We start from the raw sequence: 21192 nt of genomic DNA, 5'->3' as shown, positions 1-21192 counted from the left end.
GTCAAATGCTTGTGGACAAACCCTTCTGATTTCTGGGGCTACTTTCTCCACTGGAAAAGTGTGGGGAATAGGTTACATGCTATTTTAGTTCTCTATTTTTGGTATAGGATTTCAGAAATCTGGGTGTACAAGCAAATGAGAAAGGTCATTTGATTACAGAGAATAGTTGTTTGATATTGTATTCTGTGCCTTGATCTCTACTTCTATCATCAGCTCATATGGCCTGCTATTTTTTTTCCTAATCAAGCATTATTTTCCCAGCAATAACAATGACGCAGTAATAAAGCCTAGTAGAAGACCTATTGAAACATGGCTCCACGGGAGGTCTTGCAGTGACAGAGGAAAAGTTTGTGGCCAGTCACAACATTCCTCTGAATAAAAGAGGACAGAGCACTTGGATCAGTAAAAGGGTGAACTGTCCGTTCTGAGTCAGACTGAACCTGCATCCAGACAGGAATCGGGATGGGATTGGGGCTGGAAGGGGTTCACCCTTCAGTCCACAGTCTCTTTCACTCCACTTCACTGCAGCTTTCCTATGAAAAACTTGACGAAGAAGTTCTGTGAAGGAACTCAAACCAGCAGCCACTGCAAGGAGGCAGCCACTGATGGCCTCAGTGAGGGAATGCCCCTGACTCACCTCCAAATCATTCCTCAGTCCAAATAGCCCAAAACTCTCATGAAGAACGTGAAAGGATTCGTCTCAGAATCTGAGTTCTCAGTCAACTTTACTTCAAGGTCTTTAAGCGGAACCATTTGCAGACCTTCCCGAATCCGTATCTATCCTATATTGTTTTATAATGTAGACATGTCTCTGAAGGGTTCCATTCCTCGGTTTCCCTGAAAAGACCCCCTTTGTAGGCCAAATACACTCAGAGATTAAAAATGCCACCATATTTTGTAAGAACTGAAGACAGACATTCCACTTTGTTCATTCCCACCACCCTGAAGACAACTGCATGCCAGTGCGCGTTTGCCGTCTCTCCAGGTCCTTCCCTTCATCAAGTGTCCAATTCTCGTGAATAACGAGAAAATGCACGAGATCTGAATGCATACAAGTCGCTTAACAACAACAAAAAAACAAACAAACAAAAAAACCCAAAAAAACCCCTGAAAGTGAAATGTAATTACCAGGTTAAAAAAAAATGCGCCCAGTTTCGAGAGCCTATCACAGCTCACGTCTGGGCGCGCAGGACCCCCCCGACACTGCTCCTGTTGTGTCAGATAGTGGCAGTGTTGAGCCCAGGAATACGCGCCTAGCCCGCGGCGCTCCCCGCGGCCGCTCAGTCTTCGCGGCGGACTCCGGCGCGCAGGAGCCACTGGGCCGCAAGGGCTCCGGGGAGCGGGAGGGGCGCTGGGGGCGGCGAGGGGTCCCGGATGCCCGTCCACGAACTGTTTTCCTTTTCCCCGGGCAAGAGACCCGCTCCCTTCAATTGACAGAAATTCACTGGGGCAGGGGGGCGGGTGGGGGAGAGATCGCTCGCGGCTCGCTACTGGCTGCGCCTCCCCCGGCTCCGGTCTGGGAAGCGGCCCTGGGCCCTTCGGGCGAGCAGCTTGGGCGCCGGCGCCCCCTGCGAGGAAGATCGCGGGGTGACGGTCGGTACCCGCTCGGCTGGGCCGCGCTGCCGCTCCGATCCTTCTCCCTCCCGCGCCCGCGCCCTCCCCTTTCCTTTCACTAGGAGTCCGGGACTCGGAGAGGGCGCGGGAGGCAGGCACACGGGCCCGACCCCAGTCCAGCGCTAGCCAGGGACGCGGGCGGGCGGCGACGGGACGCGGCGGGGGCGCGGGGCGGGCGCGGCCATGGAGCAGCGGCGGCGGCGGCGGCGGCGGCGGCAACACTAGCGACCGCGGGCGGACAAGCGGGCGGGCAGGGCCGCTGGGCGCCGCGGACCGAACTGCACAGCTCAGCAAAAGCGCCCTCGCCCTCCGCGCGCCGCCTCCTGCGAGCCCAAACCCAGCAACATTTTTAACGCTCCAACCCATCCTTTGAAGAAAAGCAAAAAAAAAAAAAAAAAAAAAAAAGCAAAAAAAAAAAAAAAAAGCATTGATCGGAGAGACGGGGATATATATATATATATATAAAAATTTTTTTTTGGCTCCTGCTAAAATTAGCAGGGCTCGCCGCGCGCCTGTGTGCGAGTGTGTGCGAGTGTGTGTGCGTGCGGGCGTGTGTGTGTGAATGTGATTACTCCAGGACTCCTCGGGCTCCGGAGACGCCATTTTCCCCCTTGATATCTCTCTCCATAAATCGGTGGCGCGGCGGAGGCGGCCGAGTCGGGCGGGAAGCGCGGGGCCGGCCGGGGCGCCCGCCGCTCGCCGCCGCCTCCGCGCGCCCGGGGGCCCCGGCGCCCCCCGAGCTAGGGCGGCCAGCCCGCGGCTCGCCGTTTGACAGATGCTCATCGCCATGGAGTTGCCGCAGCAGCACCTTTGGGGGCTCGGGCGAGCGACCGGAGCCGGGATCTGAGCGAGCGCCGGGGCCAGCGGAGCCGGAGCCGCCGGGACATGGGTGAGCACGCGCGGCGACCTTGGCCCGGGAGCCCGGGCGCCCAGCCTCCCTCTGCGCCGCGGGCCCCCGCACGCCCGGAACCGGGGGCGACGTGTGTGCCCTGCATGCAAAAGTTCACGTCGCCTTGCTGGGTCTTTGACTTTGCACCCGGCGGGAAGGGGGAGACCGGGCCGAGGGGGCGGGATGCCGGTCCGGGCGAGGTTGCAGGAGATGGGCGCGATTCCGGCGGGCCGGCGGGTGGGCGGCGATGCTGGCTCAATTGGAGTGGCTCGTTGGTGGCGGCGATGGTGGAAGCTTTGGGCTGGAGGGCTGGGAGCTTATTGAGTTTCGCCTAATCTGATCTTCCCCCCCCGCCCCCCGCCTTTTGCACCCTCCCTCGGTCCTGCCGCCGGCTGGCGGGGCTGGCGGGTTTGGCGTTGGTGGAGTGGACTCGGGAGGGGGAGGGGGTAAGGAAAGGGGTGGGAAGGCAGGATTTTTTTTTTTTTTTCTCTCTTTGTAACTTGCAGGTTAAGTGGAGCTAGAGAGCTACATTGTAACCTAGTTGGATTTTTTTGGGGGGGGAATGTATCAGAATCTAACGTGTCGTTAATAGAAAGAAGAACAGGCAAGAAGTGGTCCAGCCGGCGAAGGTTGGTGTGTGCTTGTGTTGTGGCTGTGTGTTAGTCTTTTTCTTAAAAATCTTAATCAATGGATTTGAGTCTCTTTCTTATGCTCTCTGGTTTTGGGACTCTGAAAAGATAGGAATTCCCTTAAAAGCAGACGAATGCCGTTTTGAAAGCACGCATTGTGTGCGTTTCTAGAGGAGCCGTGGGCTTGGGAATGAACGGCAGGCTTCCCCGTTCGGTGGTTTCCAGTGGGAAATCACTCCGGAAAGGGAACCCTTCGGTATCGATTTATTGTTTTTGTCTTCCAAACCATTTTCTCTTTGACCGAAATACTGTCTGAGAAGTTCCGCAGGGACAAAGTCAGGTAAACTGGACCGGGCAGATCTTTAGCAAGATGGTGATAACGGGGATGCTGTTTTCAGTGTCTGTTTGTGATGGAAGCATTGTTGGGTAATAGCAATTTCTGATCGGTAGAGCATGCTGGTTCTAAAAAAATAAGTTAACTGCCGAAATACTGTCTTCCAGCCCCCCTCCCCTGCACAGTACAGCACCTATTCCCCCCGCCCCCCCATCCAGACCACTTACTACAAGTCTGAAATCGGATCCAACTGGAAATATTTTCATTGGAGATTGAAAGTTGTGCAATTGGAAATAGATGAGGCTAGAGGTATTGGGAGTGTGGAAAGGGAGTTCTTATTGCCCCCTGATGCTGCATTTATTCTTTATGTGTGTCTGTGTTGGATTCTCAGGGTGTGTATCTGTCTAAAAGGACTGTTGTGGGAAGGATTTCCGATTCGTTTCCGTTTCAAATAAACTGTCCTGATAATCTCACGGTTGACATCTAACGCTAAAAGGGCAATTTGTGTGTCTCTTTATCCCTGCAGAAACTCTCCTCCAAAAAGGGCAGTTTATTCTGGAATTCTACAGCAGATACCTTTCCCTTCCAGCCCCTACACTCCCCCCACCTCTTGCCAAATATCCACACCTTTCCTCTTAAAGTTTAGTTGGAGTCCACTGGCATTGCTTGTTTTTCTCTTCTTTTTCCTTCTTTTTCTTTTCATTCCTTCACTCTTCATCCTGTTTTTCTTCTTTTTCTGTAGATTTATACTAAAAACTAATTTCTTGAAGTCTCTGTACTGTCACCAAAACTATCTGCCAATTTGGCACCATCTCTTACCTTCCTTTAGTAAATAGGTATATCTCCTGTGCCCCATCCAAACTCATCTTCATGTGCAAAGCATGTAAGTGTGTGCTGTGGGAGAAAGGGGATGGGGTAGAGCAGAGGTATTTGGAGAGGACGGGCGGTGTTGTGTGCAGGCCACATCTGCAACACTGGACCAGACCTGGGCATTCCTGGGACAGTTTCCTTTGCACACCCCAGCTGGGATGGGAAGGCGGAGCCAACCAGCCAGGGGCGTGTGAGGGAGGAGAAAGTTTGTAGCACTTTTAAGATGTAGCTAGTTTACAATCCCAGGTTACTCCCTCCCCTTTTTCATGATTTCTGTGGCTTCTACCATCCTTAACCCTGAGGGAGGCATGAGCTCTTTTGCTCTGACGTGGGATTCCCAGGTTTCAGAGTGAAGGTGAGGTGCTGTTTTCCGCTGTGCTTAGTCTCATTGCCTGTTCCCAGAAAAGGGTATTAAGACAGAGTGTTTGGGGGAAAGTCGGAAGAGGAAGAAGAAATCAAGTGTGGTTAAACAGAGTATTTGCAAACTGCAGGGAATGTAGCCCCAAAAGATATGGAGACCAGGTACCCAGAGTGTTGCTTGGCACAAGATCTCTCCTCCCCCATTAAGGTGACAAAACCAAAACCAAAACAAACTATTGGTCTTGGGAAGTTGAGTTGGTGTTAGACCTGGGCTGTGGGAGTTGCTAGCCACTACAGTAACCTGAGCTGAGCTGGGGGAGGAGGTGGTGAGCGAATGCGCCTTCGGGAGCCAGAGGAGGGAAAGGGACTCGTCTCTTTTAGCTGGGAAAATAGATGTGTCTCTGGAATAAACAAACTGGAGGTGGGGGAGGGGATGGCTTGCAGCGAACATAAGGTGGAGTGTCTGAGAGGCAGAAGTGTCGGTTAAGAAGGGGTTCTAGCTTGGGGGAAAATATCAACTGCCTTATATGTTCATGAGAGGGCTAGGCAAGTGAAGGGCTGTAATTTGATCTTTTGTATGTTAACATCAGAATGTTACATAGGAAGGCGCTGCTGGAAGGCCCAGTTCTGGACATCACATAGGGGAACTTAGAGGTATCTTTAAGTTAACCCGACAGGCCCTGCTGCCATAAGGGCTTCTGGTCATGGACTTGCCTTACTCAGAGTGAGCTACTTTGTAAATCACCTGATCTAAATAAGGGTTGGGGAAAAAGGAAACAGTGCTTGGGAGTGTCTTAGGATTTAGTTGAAAATGGTGAGTGGGGAGAGGCAGGAGGCAGGATTTTGCTGAAGAAGAAATAAATAGGTAGGTACTTTCCCCTGGATTCCCTGTTCATTTCTCCTGTTAACTTTGAATTCCTCTATGGGATGAATCGATACTTATCTGGCACAAAAGTGTACCTCTGGGAGAGGAGAGTTCTCTCAATGTGGTCATTATTTTTAGTTGTACTTCAATCTCTGCTCCAAAGCTTCTATATAGTATGCAAAAGGAAGCAGATGAGAAATAGCTAGCTGGTTAGGGCATCCTTTCTGGGTTCCTGTGGAGACACTGAAACTTGGCTGGGCCTGGACCTCCCAGAATGCCAGTTTTTTTTCCTTGGAGACTTGAAGTTTAAATTGAAACCAGAAAGCTATTGAAGGCAGATCCAGCCAATGAAACCTTGTTTTCTCTGATGCTCAGGAATGGGAAATAAATAACTTTTTGCTGATGGCATTTCAAGTTGCTTCAGTTTTGCTTCTGCCAGAAGAATGGGGTAAATTATTATGAGCACATTAGTATTGTAAGGAGGAGTTGCAGTGCTTTAAAAATGGGATGGTGTTATTGAGTTTATTCAGGCACTCAGTGTATGGGAGAGTCCTATCAGGGGCTGGTAGTGGGAGCACAGGAGGCTGCCCTGGAGAGTTAGCAGCACTGGGCTGAAGAAAGGAAGCCTCACAGAGGTCTTGATGCACATCATTTTATCTGGTCCTGGGGTTCCTGTGAGGGGAGCAAAACAATCCAATTCCATTCCTATCCTGTGGCATGTGTTGAAACCTAGTGAGTTTTCCAAAGTGTTTTGGGCCAGGAATAAGGAGTGCTACCATCATGCCTATTGCCATAAGTTTGGGCTTCTTTTAGAGTGGTTTTTAAAGGCAACCCTGGTGTTTTACAAACTCTTCATGAAGTTGCACATGCTTTGGCCTGCCATATACCTGAGAAGTGCAGGAAAGAAAACACACCAGGATGTCCACAGACTACAATTCATGAACGCAGAAAGATGATGCCAATCTGCATTTTTACTTAGCTCTGAGTTTTCATTTTTCCTTTTTACTGAACTTTCTATTAGATTTTTATGCCCCCCTGAGATACATCATGTCGGGGCTGCAGAAGGTTTTGGGGGACTGTGATCATAGATGACTGAGTCGAAGCTTCTGGTCCTTGCTGTTCTGATTTAGAAGTTTCGTAGGTTCAGTCCGGAATAGCTCTTTTTTTAGAGGGTTTTCCCCCCCCATTAGAGGGTACCATCTAAGGTTGAGGAACCATTAATTAATGAATTAATTTTTGTGACAGAGTCTTTCTCTTGTTACTCAGGCTGGAGTGCAGTGGCGTGATCTTGGCTCACTGCAACTTCTGCCTCCTGGGTTCAAGCGATTCTCCTGCCTCAACCTACCAAGTAGCTGGGATTACAGGCATCCACCACCACGCCTGGCTAATTTTTGTATTTTTAGTAGAGACGGGGTTTCGCCATGTTGGCCAGGCTGCTCTTGAGCTCCTGACGTCAGGTAATACACCTGTCTTGGCCTCCCATAGTGCTGGGATTATAGGCGTGGGCCACCGCGCCTGACTGAGCAACTATTTTTTTTTTAATGGCCCTTAGCTTAGAAACCAGCAGTTGACTTCCTACCCTGTTCACAGCAAATGATACCAGGTAAAGAATGTGAGCAGCCCTGAAGTCCACAGAGTCCTCTGGGAGGTAGCCGCCACCCCCTCCCAGGAGCCCATGATGGTTAATGATCAGCAGACCCCGGTAAAACAATTGTAGGCAAAGCCAGCTGAGCTAACCCTGAGGTAGGCAGAGGCTCTGCCACTCCAAGTGCTGAGGAGGAATAGGGGATGAATGGTGAGCAGATAAGAGTTTTAGAACTTTGTCAGCTTGGAAAAATGCTTCTCTGATCCAACTTATCTTTTCCCACCAAAAATACCCCCTTTCATATGCATGGCATTTTGTTCTTTTCAAAAATATCTTTATATGGCTTCCGCCCCCTTGATTCTCCTAAGGAGGAAGGCCAGATAAGCATTTTATCTCCGTTCAGAGAATGAGGCAACTGATACACTGGGTTGCCTGAAATGACACAAGTTGGTGGCCAACCTGGGGCCAGACGGCTGTGGCAAAGTGTGAAGAGCCTCACATCTGAAGTGACAAGATCCGCTTTGGATCGTGTCCCTGTACTTCCCAGTTAAATGACCCCCGTCAAGTCAGTTAACCTCTCTGAGCCTCCGGAAACTAATCAGTAAAATAAAGATAAAGATGCTTACCTTGCCTACTTCATGGGGGTTACGAGGATTAAATAATACCAGCTAATTTCTGTAATTGAACTCTGGGAGGATTTTCATGCTGCCTCCTGGAAACTGGTGCCTGGGATTATTGTTGCCATAGCCCAGTAATTAATAACCCCTTGGAATGATCAGAAATGCCCACAAGGGCTCCTGGTGTTCTAATAATTCAACCGATGTCCATATAACTGTTGAATTATTAGATGCCTACTATGCCATGTGCTTTTTGAGACTCAAAGTCTCAGGTGATATCCAGTTGGACTCAAAGATGTCCCAGTATTCGGGAAATGCTCTTTGAGTTAAGGATCAGCCAGAGAAAAGGAAAAAGATGTGCAAACACACAAGGAGGGGAGGCGAGGTGGAGAGAATGAGGGGGAGGTTTTCCATCAGGAAACCGCAATACTTAAGCAATGGCACTCAGGACAGAATTTCTAGCCTCTCTAAAGAAAAGAACTAATAGCAGGGTTGCCGCCGTCCCAGCAATTCCAGTAAGTTCTCCAGAATCAGGAAAGTTCTTCACAGCCCATTTGTTCCCTGACTCTTCTGTGTCCCTCCTTTTACCCTTTCTCATGAGAGCTGGTTTGCCCTGTCTGGCAGCCAGCAGCAGGCACTTTGCAGCGTTCTAGATTGAACCCCGATTTTATGCAATATGCCCGAGGCTCTGTTGTCAGACTGGTTTCTTCACTGACTCTGGGCATTCTGAACATCTTTCTGCCTCCGCACCTCAGCTGTCTCTGTGTTGTCACCTCCAGGTGGAAAGTGCCCTGACTGGTCCCTTATAACCAGAGCCTTGACCTCTTAGGCCAACTAGTTGCACCCAGCCTCCTCCCTGGGGGCTAACTAGTTCCTTCCTCCCAGCTCTCAGCTCCTCATCCCAAGTTCCCAGAGCAAGGCACCCAGCTTATGCTGCCTTGCTGTTTGTTGTCACTTACACCCCCAAGCTCTGAGCCCTTGAAGAAGGGGACAGGTTTTCCTACACAGCGTTGAACCTTATTTATTAATGATTTTTTTTTTGTTTCCTGAATGAATCACAGCATTTATGAAGAGATAGAATATTGAAAGTCAATGTTGTTTAAGGTGTATTAATGCTCTGCGTTATGAAGCAACACAGTGAGGGCCCCGTAGACAGTGTGAATAGTAACTACTTTAAGCCAATGATAATGGCTTTTTATATTTTCAGCTGCCTTTCAGGGGCAATCAACCCAAAGTTTCTCCCTTAAAGTTTAAGAGTTAAGCATATTTTACCACATGTGCATCCTTTCAGTCACCGATTCACTCATTCAGTCATCAAATATTTATTAATAATAATAGTGCCTACCAGAGTCTCATTGTGACTCTAACACACATAGCTCTTGACTTTCTCTGAAAATTCCAATTGTATTTTTTGTCCATCTTGCTCATTTTGGCACTTAACCATGCAGTCATCTTTGTTGCTTAAGTCCAAGTGCTTTTCCGCTCTTCAGTGATGGTGTGAGCCTGGCCACAGTGGAAAACAGAGAAGGCTGAGGAGGTTGGGTGCAACTGGTTGGCCTAAGAGGTCAAGAAGGCTGAGGCAGAAAGCAGCCTGGGCTCACACCTATTAGCATATGATGTGGGACAAGCTACATTGCCTTTCTACTGTTGTACAGTAAAAAAGTTTGGATTGGTATAGAGTGTCCCTTCTAAAATTCTGTGATTCTATAGCTAGAGGTGTCCTAGGAATGTTAAGGATTTCTTAAAGGTCAGAGCTCCTCAAACCCCCTTAAAGGCACCCCCAACAACTGTCCAAACCAATCCCACCGAGGATTTGTGCACTTTGCTAAATGTTTGATGCGCTGAAAGAGTTACAGAAAGGGAAGGTGGTGCGCTGGGGTAAGTAGAATTGGGGTGAGCACTCATTAGAACACTGGAGTCAGTCTTGGAGGACCGGGAAGGGGAGAGGAGGCAATGGTGAGCTGAATGTGAGAACATACCACTAAAAGTAATGTGGAAGGAAGAAAGGGATTACATTATCCACTTTTGAACTGGTTCTCTTTGGTAAAATAACTGACTTGAATCAAGGGAGACGGAACAGACAAAGACAGTTTCTAGAAGTCCAGAAAATATTCTGTAGTTGGGCTTTGCTGCTGCTTCCTGTCAGGTGGCATCGGGAAACCCTGCTATGGATACTTTACTCATGTCATGGATCTAGGGGGCTGGATGTCATTTCTCCATGTAGATTCTAAAGAGCATGAAGTCTTGGGCCATTCCTGGGTTCCTGGGATGTCCTCTCCCTCCCCACAGCACCTGGTCTGCCCTGCCACATTGCAGCCTGTGTTCAATAATAGCTAATAGGTTGCTTTGTGTGCATTTTGAGATCAGATACAGTGACCTACAGTCTGCAAAACCAGAGCCGCCTTTGATTTGGGTTGGAGTAGGATCAAGGAAATTGGGCTTTGGCCTAAGGTACTGTAAAAGTTCTGGGGGATTGATGAAGTACCTGGGAGCATACTGGTTGGATATTTAGAAAGAGGAAGCCTCTTCAAGCCACTGAAATGCTACAGTTGCTTTTACCCCAGGATCTAGTAAAGGATTAGGGATGAAAAAGGAGCTTGTAATATTGTTAGCCAAATTTAGTAAAAAGCAATTTCTTCAATATTCCCTTTATCTGCCAATGATTTTCAGTTCTGTCAGTGGAAAGGAGCTTCTTGGAGTTTGAATTTGTGGCTTGGAGAATGGTTGAGATGGAGAAGCTGAATTTGATGGAACCAACATAGTAGCTCATCAGAAGCCATGGGGGCACCAATAAGCTTGTAGCAGAATAATGAAATCTGCATGGCAGGTCCTGTACAGTTGTTGGTGTCTCTTTCTATGACCTATTGTTATTTGAGCAATGAGACCTTTGATTTTTTTTCTTTCTTTTTTTTTTTTTTTTGAGACGGAGTCATGCACTGTCATGATTTCTGCTCACTGCAACCTCCACCTTCTGGGTTCAAGCGATTCCCCTGCCTCAGCCTCCCAAGTATGGGATCACAGGTGCGCGCTACCATGCCCAGCTAATTTTTTGTATTTGTTGTAGAGACAGGGTTTCACCACATTGGCCTGGCTGATCTCGAACTCCTGACCTCGTGATCTGCCTGCCTCGGCCTCCCAAAGTGCTGGGATTACAGGCGTGAGCCACCATGCCTGATGAAGACCTTTGATTTTTAAAAAAGTATTGATTAATAGTAGTGACTAAAAGGGATGATTTGATGTGAAACTCTGTGAACCTTTCTACTCATTACACTTTAGAGCTCTATTGCGATTGGTGTTTTGATCCACAAATATTTATTAAAATATCAGCATTGCAGATTGTGTGAGCCATTGTGCCTGGTACACTTGGTTGGGAAAGACCTGCTATGAGATGTGGCTTTTGTCCTGGCAGAGTGGGCAGTGTATCTGCAGATATGTGCTTTGCTGAAATGGAAAGCATTCTTCTGCAGCCAAAGTAGGAGCATGATCCAAAATGGAATTTTGCTATTTGTGTGATCAGGCTGAAGGTATAGTCAGGGAAGATTTCAGAGTATGCGTTTAGGATTTGATGGAAGATGTAGAACAAGGGGACATTCTTGGCGGGTAGAATAGCTTTGGCATAGGGTCAGCAGGGGGACAGAGTTCAAATGTGATTTGAGAATTGCCTCAAGGAAACACATACTAATTTTGAACATGTACTGCATCTTGCAGAAGCAGCACAGCCCTGAAGATGGCTGACATTGAGGGGCAGACACCCCTATAGCAGACACCTTTATGGTCTGAGGTCTTCTGTCCACAAAGAGAAGGATAAAACCCAGCGCCCTCTATGTTGGACTCAATATGCCTGTTATAATTCAAACTAATCAAGTTTCCAACTCTCTGATTTAGCAAAAATTGGTTTGTTCATTGACATTATTATTGATTGTGACCAGACTCTGATAGGTGCTGTGGGGATCCCAAGAGATAGAGTGAAAGATACTCTAAGAGCTCATGAAAACCAGGGGAGGAGGAGCAGCAGCAGCAGCCAGCCCTGTACGCCTAAGTGCTGAATTGTAGTAGGAGCCCGAGGGAGTTAGTATCTCCAAGGGTTAGTCAGATCAGAGAAAGCTTCCAGGAGTAGGTGGAACTTGAGCTGAGTCATCGACAATGGAATAGTCTTGGGTAGGTATGGAGCACCAGGGAAGATCATCCACTTGGGAATGTAGAGGGAGAAAGGAGGACAGTTCAGCATAGGGCTCTGTGGAGTGTAAGGCAGCAAGACAGATGGGATGGTGTGCTGTGAGAAACAGGCCAAGGATTCATCTCCCCTAAGCTGAAATTGGGAGGCATGCCCACAGCTTTCCAAGTGCAGGAAGAGCAGTCTTGGGGAGCAGGTGGGTGTGCCTGTCAGAGCAGAGACTTCCACACATACCACACATGAAAGAATGCTGACAGCTGACTCTGCCTCCCGCTGCTAGGTCCTGTCCGCTACCAGCTCTTCAGCCTGGGGTTCAAAAGAGGTATCTTTAGAACAAGAAATGAAATTATATATAAGCATTTGGAATGGGGATGGGCCACTCTGGGGAACATAAAACTCTATGATACTGGTACTTATTTCCAAGTGTTTAATGTATAATTGGAGAAGGAAATATAGAAGATTCAGTAACAAGGCAATGTTTAATGACAGTACAAGATAGCTAGAAGAGGTATATCATAGAGAAAGGGAAGCGGAGCTGGTATTTGTTTAGTTCTCTGGTACGCTTAGCATCTCCTTTGCAGCAGAAGCACAAACATATATGTGCCAGATTATGCTTTATGTTGAAATGACGATGAACATAGCAATGGCTGAATCAGATGGTTGAGAAGTCAAGGAATTTGAATTAAAACTGAACAGGTAGTGAGGTGAAAGTTAGAAGGCTTTGAAATACTTTATTAATATCTGTTAGATTGTTCAGTTTATCCTCATTGCCTCCAAGTACGTCTACCATTTCCATTCTCAATTTGCAAATGGTGTGGTGGAGGACCAGAGTTTTCAGGGACCAGTAATATCGAGTATTTGAAGACTGGTGGCTCTATGGTTAAAATAACATTTGGAGTCAGACACAACTTCTGTGATTTCAACAAATCCCTCAACTTTAATTTTCTTATCTGTAAAATGGATATGTCTCTGGGTTAAAATCAGAGGATAAATCAGGGTTAAATAGTATAATAAACTTAAATCAGATGAAAAACGTAAATAAACTTAGAGAATACCTGATGTATGTTAACAATTCAGATTATTTTCTTTACCATGTGAATCTCTCCACCCTATGTGGACAGGAAATATTTTGGTCACAATTACTTCTTTCAAATCTACTATATTTAACCTATTTTGGCATTGTGCTGCACATATTATTTACCTTTTTTTTTTTCCTGCAAGATTCTGTGAAGAGCATTAGGAAAGGGAGATGAGAAAACTGATGCCTAAGACAGTTTAAGTGACGTGGCAATTCAGATGGCACACTGGTTTCAGAACTCATATATGTAGAAGCAACTAACAACTTTTGGTCAAAAGTTGGCATCACTTTGTGTTTTAGATACCTCATGATGTCAGAGTAAGAGGCTTTGTAATCATATATACCTCGATTTGATTGTGAATCTGGCACAGAAAGTGTGTGCTCTTGAGTAAATCATTAACCTTTCTGGACCTTAATTTCCAGGTCTGTAAAATGAGGACAAGATCTTCTGCATCACAGTGCTGTTGTGTGAATTAAATTGACAATGACTGTAAAGAGCTCAGCACAAGTTAGTGGTAATGTTTAACCACCCCCCTCCCCACCCTTTCACTACAGGAGAACACTTTTCCTTGACTGCTCAGAGGAACGCAGGCACAAGTAAGTCATCAAAGCCAGAGCTCAACCTGCAAACTTGATTGGCCCAGGCAGGACTGTAGAGATTTTTCCCCAGGGAGCAAAGACACAAGGGTCATGCTGTTGTGTTGTGTTATTGGTTCCCAGAGGAGACACGGTTTTTTGCAGCTAGAGCTGGAATTATTGTTTAATGGATAGTATGTCAGACCTCAGGTCTCAGAAGTTTAATCTCCTTTCCTTATCATAGAGATCCCTGAGTACAGAGAACAATGGCATATGCTTAGTTTTGTCTTAGGCTCAGCCAGTCCAGCCAGGCTGAGCTGCAGAGTCAGCAGAATCTGAAAAAGAGGTGGAAGCTACCAGTCCTGGCTTTGGAGGGCTTCTGGTTGAGGAGACAAGGCTCAGTACCTGGGAATGTCAGAGCTGGAAGGGGCCACAGAGCTGAACTCTTGTTCTCTGATCTCAATTCTACATGTAATGATGGGAAGACTTAGGGAGAAAAAGGAACTTGCCCAAGGCCACCAGCTCTAAATGGTGGAGGAGGGATTGGAATGTGGAATTCCTGACTGTACCCAGTATTATTTCCTCCATGAGACAAACTGGAAACAAGAGAAGAGCAATAATCAAACAACAGCTAAATGATCAGGTTAGCAGATACAAAGGAAACTAGTTGTCTGTGCTTCTCACTGCGTAGGAAGATGGAGGAGGTTGGTCTTCAACTCCTGTCCCTCAGGGCTTGACTTGGAGTCTTAGAAGAGATGGCAGCACTTAGCCAAATGCTAGCGTGGTGACTGACTATAGAAGTAAATCAAATGTAACAAAAAAATTTGCACACTTACTAAGGTGATCCCAGTATGTTCTTTCATGATTATTATCTCATTTAATCTTTAATTACTTCTTGAAACAACCCTTCAGGTAGAATTATTACCCCATTTCCAAATGAGACTTGAAAAGATTAAAAATGTTTCCTAAGAACACAATTACTAAGTGGGAAAGAGAGGCTAAGAAATCTAAACCTATGACATCAGATCAGAACTGCTTCCATTCTTCTTTTTAAGGAGAAACATGGCTTGAACATTTACTGTTGGATGGTTACTCCCAGTGTTCTCTATGCTACGAGCTGTGCAGAGATGCATTTAAAATATAGCCCTGTCCTCCTGGAGCTCGTGGTCTAGTGAGAGAGATAGACAGGTAAATAAAATGCTGAAACGGAGCTTGCCAAATGCTTTGTGATAGCAGAATGACCAGGGAAGTGAGAGCAAGACCATGTGTTTGTGTCTTTCTGTCTGTCTGTGTGTATGTCTGTGCACATGTGTATGCAGGAAGAGGTAGAAAAGGAGGTTCCAGCCAGTCTCCTTGAAGGAGGTGAAACGTGACCCAATTGTTGCAGGATAACAAGAGTTAACCATGTAGAGAAGAGAGAAATGACCAGCCAACCAGAGGACCTATCAGGGAATCACACACAGTAATGCCCATCAGTGGGACTCCGGAGATCTGCAGCTTATGAGATGCTGCTAGAGCATGTGGTATGTGAAGTACTCTGGAAATGCTGCTTGGAAGAGGTAAAATGTGATCAGGAACATACCACACAAGTGCAGAGTATAAAAACACCACTAAGCAGGAGCTTTGTCCTTTGCTGTAGACAGGTGATGTATCTGCAGGGTCAGAGAACCGTGGTGTAGAGCTGCTCTTGTCTTTGCCGATTGAGAGCTAGGTAAGAGCTGGGACACTTGCTGGATTTACCAGTGTTGATGGAGCATTTACTCTGGGTGTTTCTGCAGCAGGAAGGAATTCCGGAAAGATTACTCAGTAATAGGCACCTGAGTCAAGTAGTGTCTGTCTGACCTCTCATTCAGCATTCACTGAACGAATAATTTGGAGTGTCTGTCTGTATCAGGAACTGTGCCAGGCCCTGGGGATGACCTTGGTGAGCCAAATAGGCACAGATCTTACCTTCAAGTGCTTATCTAGTGGAGAAGGCAGAGTTTGAAACCAAGCATGGCACAAATATTTAATTATATAATAAATGTTAGGAAAGACAAGTCCTAGCCTACAAAGGCACAAAATGGTGAGTTATGATCTGGTTTGTGATGCTCAGGGAAGAGGCATTTAACCTCAGCCTGAGTAATGAAGAAGTGCTAACTCCAGGGGAGCAAGAGGAAGATTCCAGGTGCATGCAAAGTCCCATGAAGTCAGTTGTGACTCCCCACCAAAATACCTTAGAAGACATAAAGAAGGATGAATAATCAACCACTCCCAAAGCCAAAGTCAGACAGTCAGTCTCTTGCCAGAATCTGACAAGAGATTCTTATAACTATAGGCCAATGAGTCTAGGTGGAAAATACAATCTCTTCCTCATCTGTAATTAGGTAGGATCACACTCCATCTTTTTACACCATTTGCCTTCGTAATCAGAAGATTCACGGTTTCTGTCAACCAGAAAAGCAGGCAGTCATCAAGTCTACTGTATGGGCAGCTTGAACAAAGCCAGTTAAAGACTTCCCTCCCTGACGTCATTATGCATATTCTCAAAGACTATAGCTTTCAGAAAGCAAATGGGCAAGAGTGGGAAGGGGAGTTCTGGGAGGAGTGGAAGTAGGGCATTGACTTCTGGGAAGAGATGTTGCTTCGAGTAAAGCTCTGAGGTGAGCATGGAGTCTTTGTCACAGGGCATATTGTGAAGTCTAGCTGTTCAGCTGGTTTTGTGAATCCAACAGAAAAGACTCTTAGTTCAGCAACACAATAGTGGATGGATGTGTACTCTCAGTGGTATTCTAGTATATGCTTAATACTCCAGATTTTTTAAAAGCACTGACTTGTAAAGTTTGCTCGTTCTTGTGGTGTAAACACTCCCACCATGGCTGAGTTTGTTTGTTTGTTTGTTTGTTTGTTTTTGGAGACAGAGTCTCGCTCCCTTGCTCAGGTTGGAGTGCAGTGGTGCAATCTTGGCTCTCTGCACCCTGAGCCTCCCGGGTTCAAGTGATTCTTCTGCCTCCGCCTCCTGAGTAGCTGGGATTATAGGTGCGTGCCACCACGCCTGACTAATTTTTGTGTTTTTAGTAGAGATGCGGTTTCGCCATGTTGGCCAGGCTGGTCTCGAACTCCTGACCTCAGGTGATGCACCCGCTTCAGCCTCTCAAAGTGCTGGGATTACAGACATGAGCCACCATGCCCCATGGCTGAGTTTTAAGCTACCAACTTAATGCCACTGAATGTGGAGCTGGGGAGAGATACACACAGTGGGCTCTTACGAGCCCGTAGGCACTAGCTTCAGCGCATCCTCGTTGCTGTTCACTAGAACTTGATATGGTCTCTGATAAGAGGAGTAACTTGAAGAGGAGGATGTGACTGGCTTCACAATGGGTAGAAGGTAGTCCACTTCTTCCTCTGTAGTCCAGTACTTCCTCTGTAGGCTAGACTCTCTCCTCATGAGAGCATGGAGCAAAGAAACAGAACCCAACACAAGGCCTCCTGAGGTAGAAGAAACACTTAAAACGAGTTAAAGGAACAATATCAGGAGAATTAGTTAATCCAACAGCAACATTAGAGTTTCAGAAAGCTACCTGGCATCTTCAACAAGAAGTATGACCCGTAGAAAAGGAGCATTAAGAAACAAGGGGGGGAGCATGCTGTGATGAAAAGACATTAGAGCCAACTGAAAAGTTGGTGCATAAAGTAAAAGATTGCAGGGATACAAAATGTGCAGTTGCAGAATTTAAAGAATCCACAGTGAAGTCAATAAAGGCAAAGGGGGCATGGAAAATAGAATCAAATCAAATTGGTATTATGGAGAACAGATTGGGGTATGCTTTCCCACAAGGCAAAAGAAGGAAAGAAAAGCAGTGAGAGAGAAAACGATAGAAATGGAGAACAGAGATGAGAGCTCTAAACTCAGAATTATAGGAAAAACTTTGAAAGAAGAACCATTTAATGGAAGAAATTACCAAAGGAATAATTGAAGGGAACATTCCTGAACTAGAAAGAACCTGTATCTACAGATCCAAAAGACTCATTATGTTCCAGGAAAATTAAAGGGAGAGAGCTCCACACTACACTCATTTTGTCATTAATAAAATTCTAACGTAATGAAAAAGAAAGTTTTCAATTATAAACGCATAAAGCAAGTTGCCTATAGAGGAAACCAAACCAGGCCAGCCTCTGTTTTCTCTTCATTACTTTAAATGCTGAAAGACATTCTACGAAGTTTTGAGGCAAAAAATTTTCTAGCCTGAGAATTATCTAGTCAACCCAGTGTCTTTTACGTGTGAAGATGAAAGAAATGCCTTGTGGTATGGGAATTTGCAGAGTCCAGAGCCGAGGGAGGACTGAGGATGAAGAGCTTGGGGAAGTTTGCAAAACTTCAGGAATGAAGCAGAGCACTCTTCCTGTATTTGGGATTGTTTGCCTTTAAGACCTGAGAGGTGCATGTGTTGTTCATGTTTATTTTGTAATAAGGAGCATGGAGTTCTACTACCAGGAAATACGGTAAAACATTTTTAAAAAGTAAAAACCATAAACTAGTGAAGTAGGCCAGGTAACCATCATTTTTTTTTTTTTTTTCTACTTTGTTGATGAGACACTGAGGCTGAAAGAGGCTTATGAGGGCTCCTAAGTGGCAGAACTAGGCCAGGAATTCACTTCTTTTGACTCCTGTTGAATATACTAAGGGCCCTATCTCTACCACCTTGTCCTTTTGGAAAGTAACAGTCAGGATGACAGTGGCCTGTATGTACATGGCACCTGGGCAAAGCAGAAAAGCGAGGTGAATGAATGATGCTGGGAAGCCCAGCTTGAGTTGCTTTGTTCATTTGTTAATTCAGCCATCCAGCATTTCTTGAATGTTCATTATGTGTTGGGCATGGTGCTAGGTGTTAGGATTATGTGGATGAATACAACACAAGTCCTGCCTGTTCCCAAGAGACTCACGGTACTGCCGTAAGGGAGAAATACCCTCATGTACTCGATAATAATGCCTATGATCTAGCAACTTGACAGGGGTAATCATATAGACCAGGCACAGTGTAAGACATTGGTTCTGACTCTAGGCCTTCAGAACCACCGAGAGGGCTTGGTAAAAGCCGGCGTGTTGGGCCGCAGCTCTGGAGCCCTGATTCAGTAAGTGGAGCTCAATAACTTGCATTTCCACCAAGCTTCAGAATAAGTAAGAGTTCCCCAGTTGGAGAATGTATTTTAGACTAGGAAAAAATATTCCATCTGGCAGTTTTGGAGGGGAGGGAGGAAGTATTCTGGAACTTATTTGGGTATAAGACACATCTAGCCAAGCAGGATTCCCCTGGCCATTCGGAGAAATAATTCTCTAGGTTTATGCTGTTCATTTTGGAGTGTACCCATAGGTCTATGGCTCTGCAGGGCAAAATTACAAAGTGTTGAGTGTGAAAGAGACTTTAGTCCCAACCCATTCATTGCTAAGGCAAGTGTGGGTCATAAGAGATCCACAAAGTGTGGGTAAAAGACTCAGAGTGGCTTGTCTAGCATCTGACTGCCTGTGAACAGCAGAGCTAGGAATAAAGACTGAGTGTTGGACTCCTATCTCAGTATTCTTTCCAAATACATCTATTTCCTTTCCTTGCCCTTTTGTTTGCTTGGGGCTGACAAGGCTGTTATCTCTTAAGCAATTTTATCTTTCCTATCCTCCTCCACTCCCAGCCCCCACTGCCGCCCTGCCCAAGTCCTGCAGGCAGTCATAGAAGGGTTAACTTTTGTTGGACTGAAGGCCTGAGCCAAGTACAGAGTGTCCATTGTGTGCCCGCCCCCTCAGGAGGAGTCACTGACTGCTGGAATGTGACAAGGCAAAACATTTTTACCTTGCCTTGGCTTCCCCAACTCCGTGAGTGCGTGAGCCTGTGCGTGTACTCACACGCGTGTTTTGGCAGGGGTGAATCACAAGAGGACTCGCAGTTGACACCCAGACTCACCAAAAAACTGAACTGTGAATTTGGGGAGGCAGGTACGTGCTGGGAAGAAAGCTAAAAGAGAACAACAGCTTTGTGTGCTGATGAAGTAAACAGACAGGTTAGGTTTCTTTGCTGTTTCTTTTGAAAGCTTATTTTATTTTATTTTTCTAAGATGAGGGTCACATATGGACACCAGGGGCTGGATTATAATCCCCAGGATAGGCAGCAAATTTGGCCAGGGCTGCTGCCTGGGTGGGTGGAGCTGCAGTGGGAGTAATTTGAACTATAAGACTTTGAATAGCTGTCAGGGGGCGAAGCCATTTTCATTCAGAAAAAAACCTTGATGTCCTCCAAGCACCTAGTCCTGCAATGGGTGCTATAGGTAATGTCAGCATTATACAACCACAGTTAGTCTCAGCCTGAGGCTGAGCTGCAATCATGTAAGAAAAATAAGATTTATATGCTCAAAACAACTAGAAGACAATACAAGGCTGGTATTTAGTGACGAACTATACAGCTGGGTGCAATGTCAGTCCACCCAAGGAGTGAGCACCATGGTCTGGAGTTTACAGAATGTTGCCATGGAGAAGTGAAGACTTGGGGATGACCTGGAAATATGGAAAGGCTTGGGATCTTTTTATTCATTTGTTTATTCATTCCTTCATGCAACAAACATTCAGCGAACACCAATTGCATGGCCGGCATTGCAAGGATGAGAGGAAGTGGATATAAGAACAGATTCTGTATATTTTGAAAAATACCGAAAGAACTACGTATAACATTGCTGTGGAGACTAGTTTGACTTGAGTAGTGAGTGCAAGTTGGTGGCTAATTTGCTTTGGTCTTTTAAGGTGAGACAAGTATGAAAAGTCTGGAATAGATGAATTCCTAAAGATTAAGGCTATTTGAGACTGCATTACTGTTTTACCTACAGTATTTATTATGACATACTCACATTGCCCTGGTTTGGGTCTTCAAGCAACATGAATGAAATTTCAGCTGAACCTTCTTATGGCCCCCTGCCTCTAACATCAGTTTCTCTTAATCCCACCCTCACACCATGTATCGGAATTATCTTACTAAAGCATAGCTTTGATATTATTCCTTCCCCGCTGCCATTCCTTAAATGGCTTCACATTACCTGTAAGATAAAATCCAAACTTGTTAGCGCAACATTCAAGGATGTTCATGACTTTGCCATGACCTTTTATTTCTAGCTGTATCTCTCACAGGTTTCCAGTTTCTACCATACTTCCTAGCCAAACATCAATTCCCTCTTTCTTCTGCATAACCCTGCACATGCCTGCCTGGGACGTGGCATCATGCCTTCCCTTTATCTGCCACGTCTTCCTTCTTCCTGCTCTACCTAGGAAACCTCCATCAAGATCAAAGATCTGTCTTGTATTCTCCTTGAAGCCTTTCTATGTAGTTTCCTAGCTATCTACACCTTGCCCAAGTGGAAAAAACTGTTTCTTCCTTTTGATTCTGTCCTTTCTTACAGTACATATAAAGTTCTGCTTTGTTTTAGAGTGATTTGTCAAATCTCCCATCAAAAGCATAACTTCCTGGAGGAAAGAGATTGTATTTTCCTTGTATCTTAGTATTTTGATTTGAGGAGAACTGAAAAAAAATTTTTGAATTGAATTTTTTTTTTTTTATGGATCTCTTATGACTTGAATTTTAAGTTTT

The 21192-nt window shown here is 45.9% G+C and overlaps 1 protein-coding gene across 3 annotated transcripts in view; it reads left to right on the top strand.

Annotated features, from left to right (window-relative positions):
• Positions 1-1282: 1282 nt before the first annotated feature.
• The window catches only part of SETBP1 (SET binding protein 1), a 383239-nt gene continuing 363329 nt past the window's right edge, over positions 1283-21192 (top strand). Inside the window, exon 1 of one of the 3 annotated variants that reach the window (XM_045377737.2) lies at positions 1283-2503. The gene's annotated coding sequence lies outside the window, so the exon portion shown is untranslated. Of the gene's footprint in view, positions 2504-2998; positions 19557-21192 lie in introns of those variants that run through there. The other 2 variants (XM_045377738.2, XM_065533893.1) reach the window with 2 other exon arrangements.

Source organism: Macaca fascicularis, chromosome 18 (genome assembly GCF_037993035.2).
Source record: "Macaca fascicularis isolate 582-1 chromosome 18, T2T-MFA8v1.1".
Lineage (NCBI taxonomy): Eukaryota > Metazoa > Chordata > Mammalia > Primates > Cercopithecidae > Macaca > Macaca fascicularis.
This window is presented reverse-complemented; position numbering and strand designations above follow the sequence as displayed.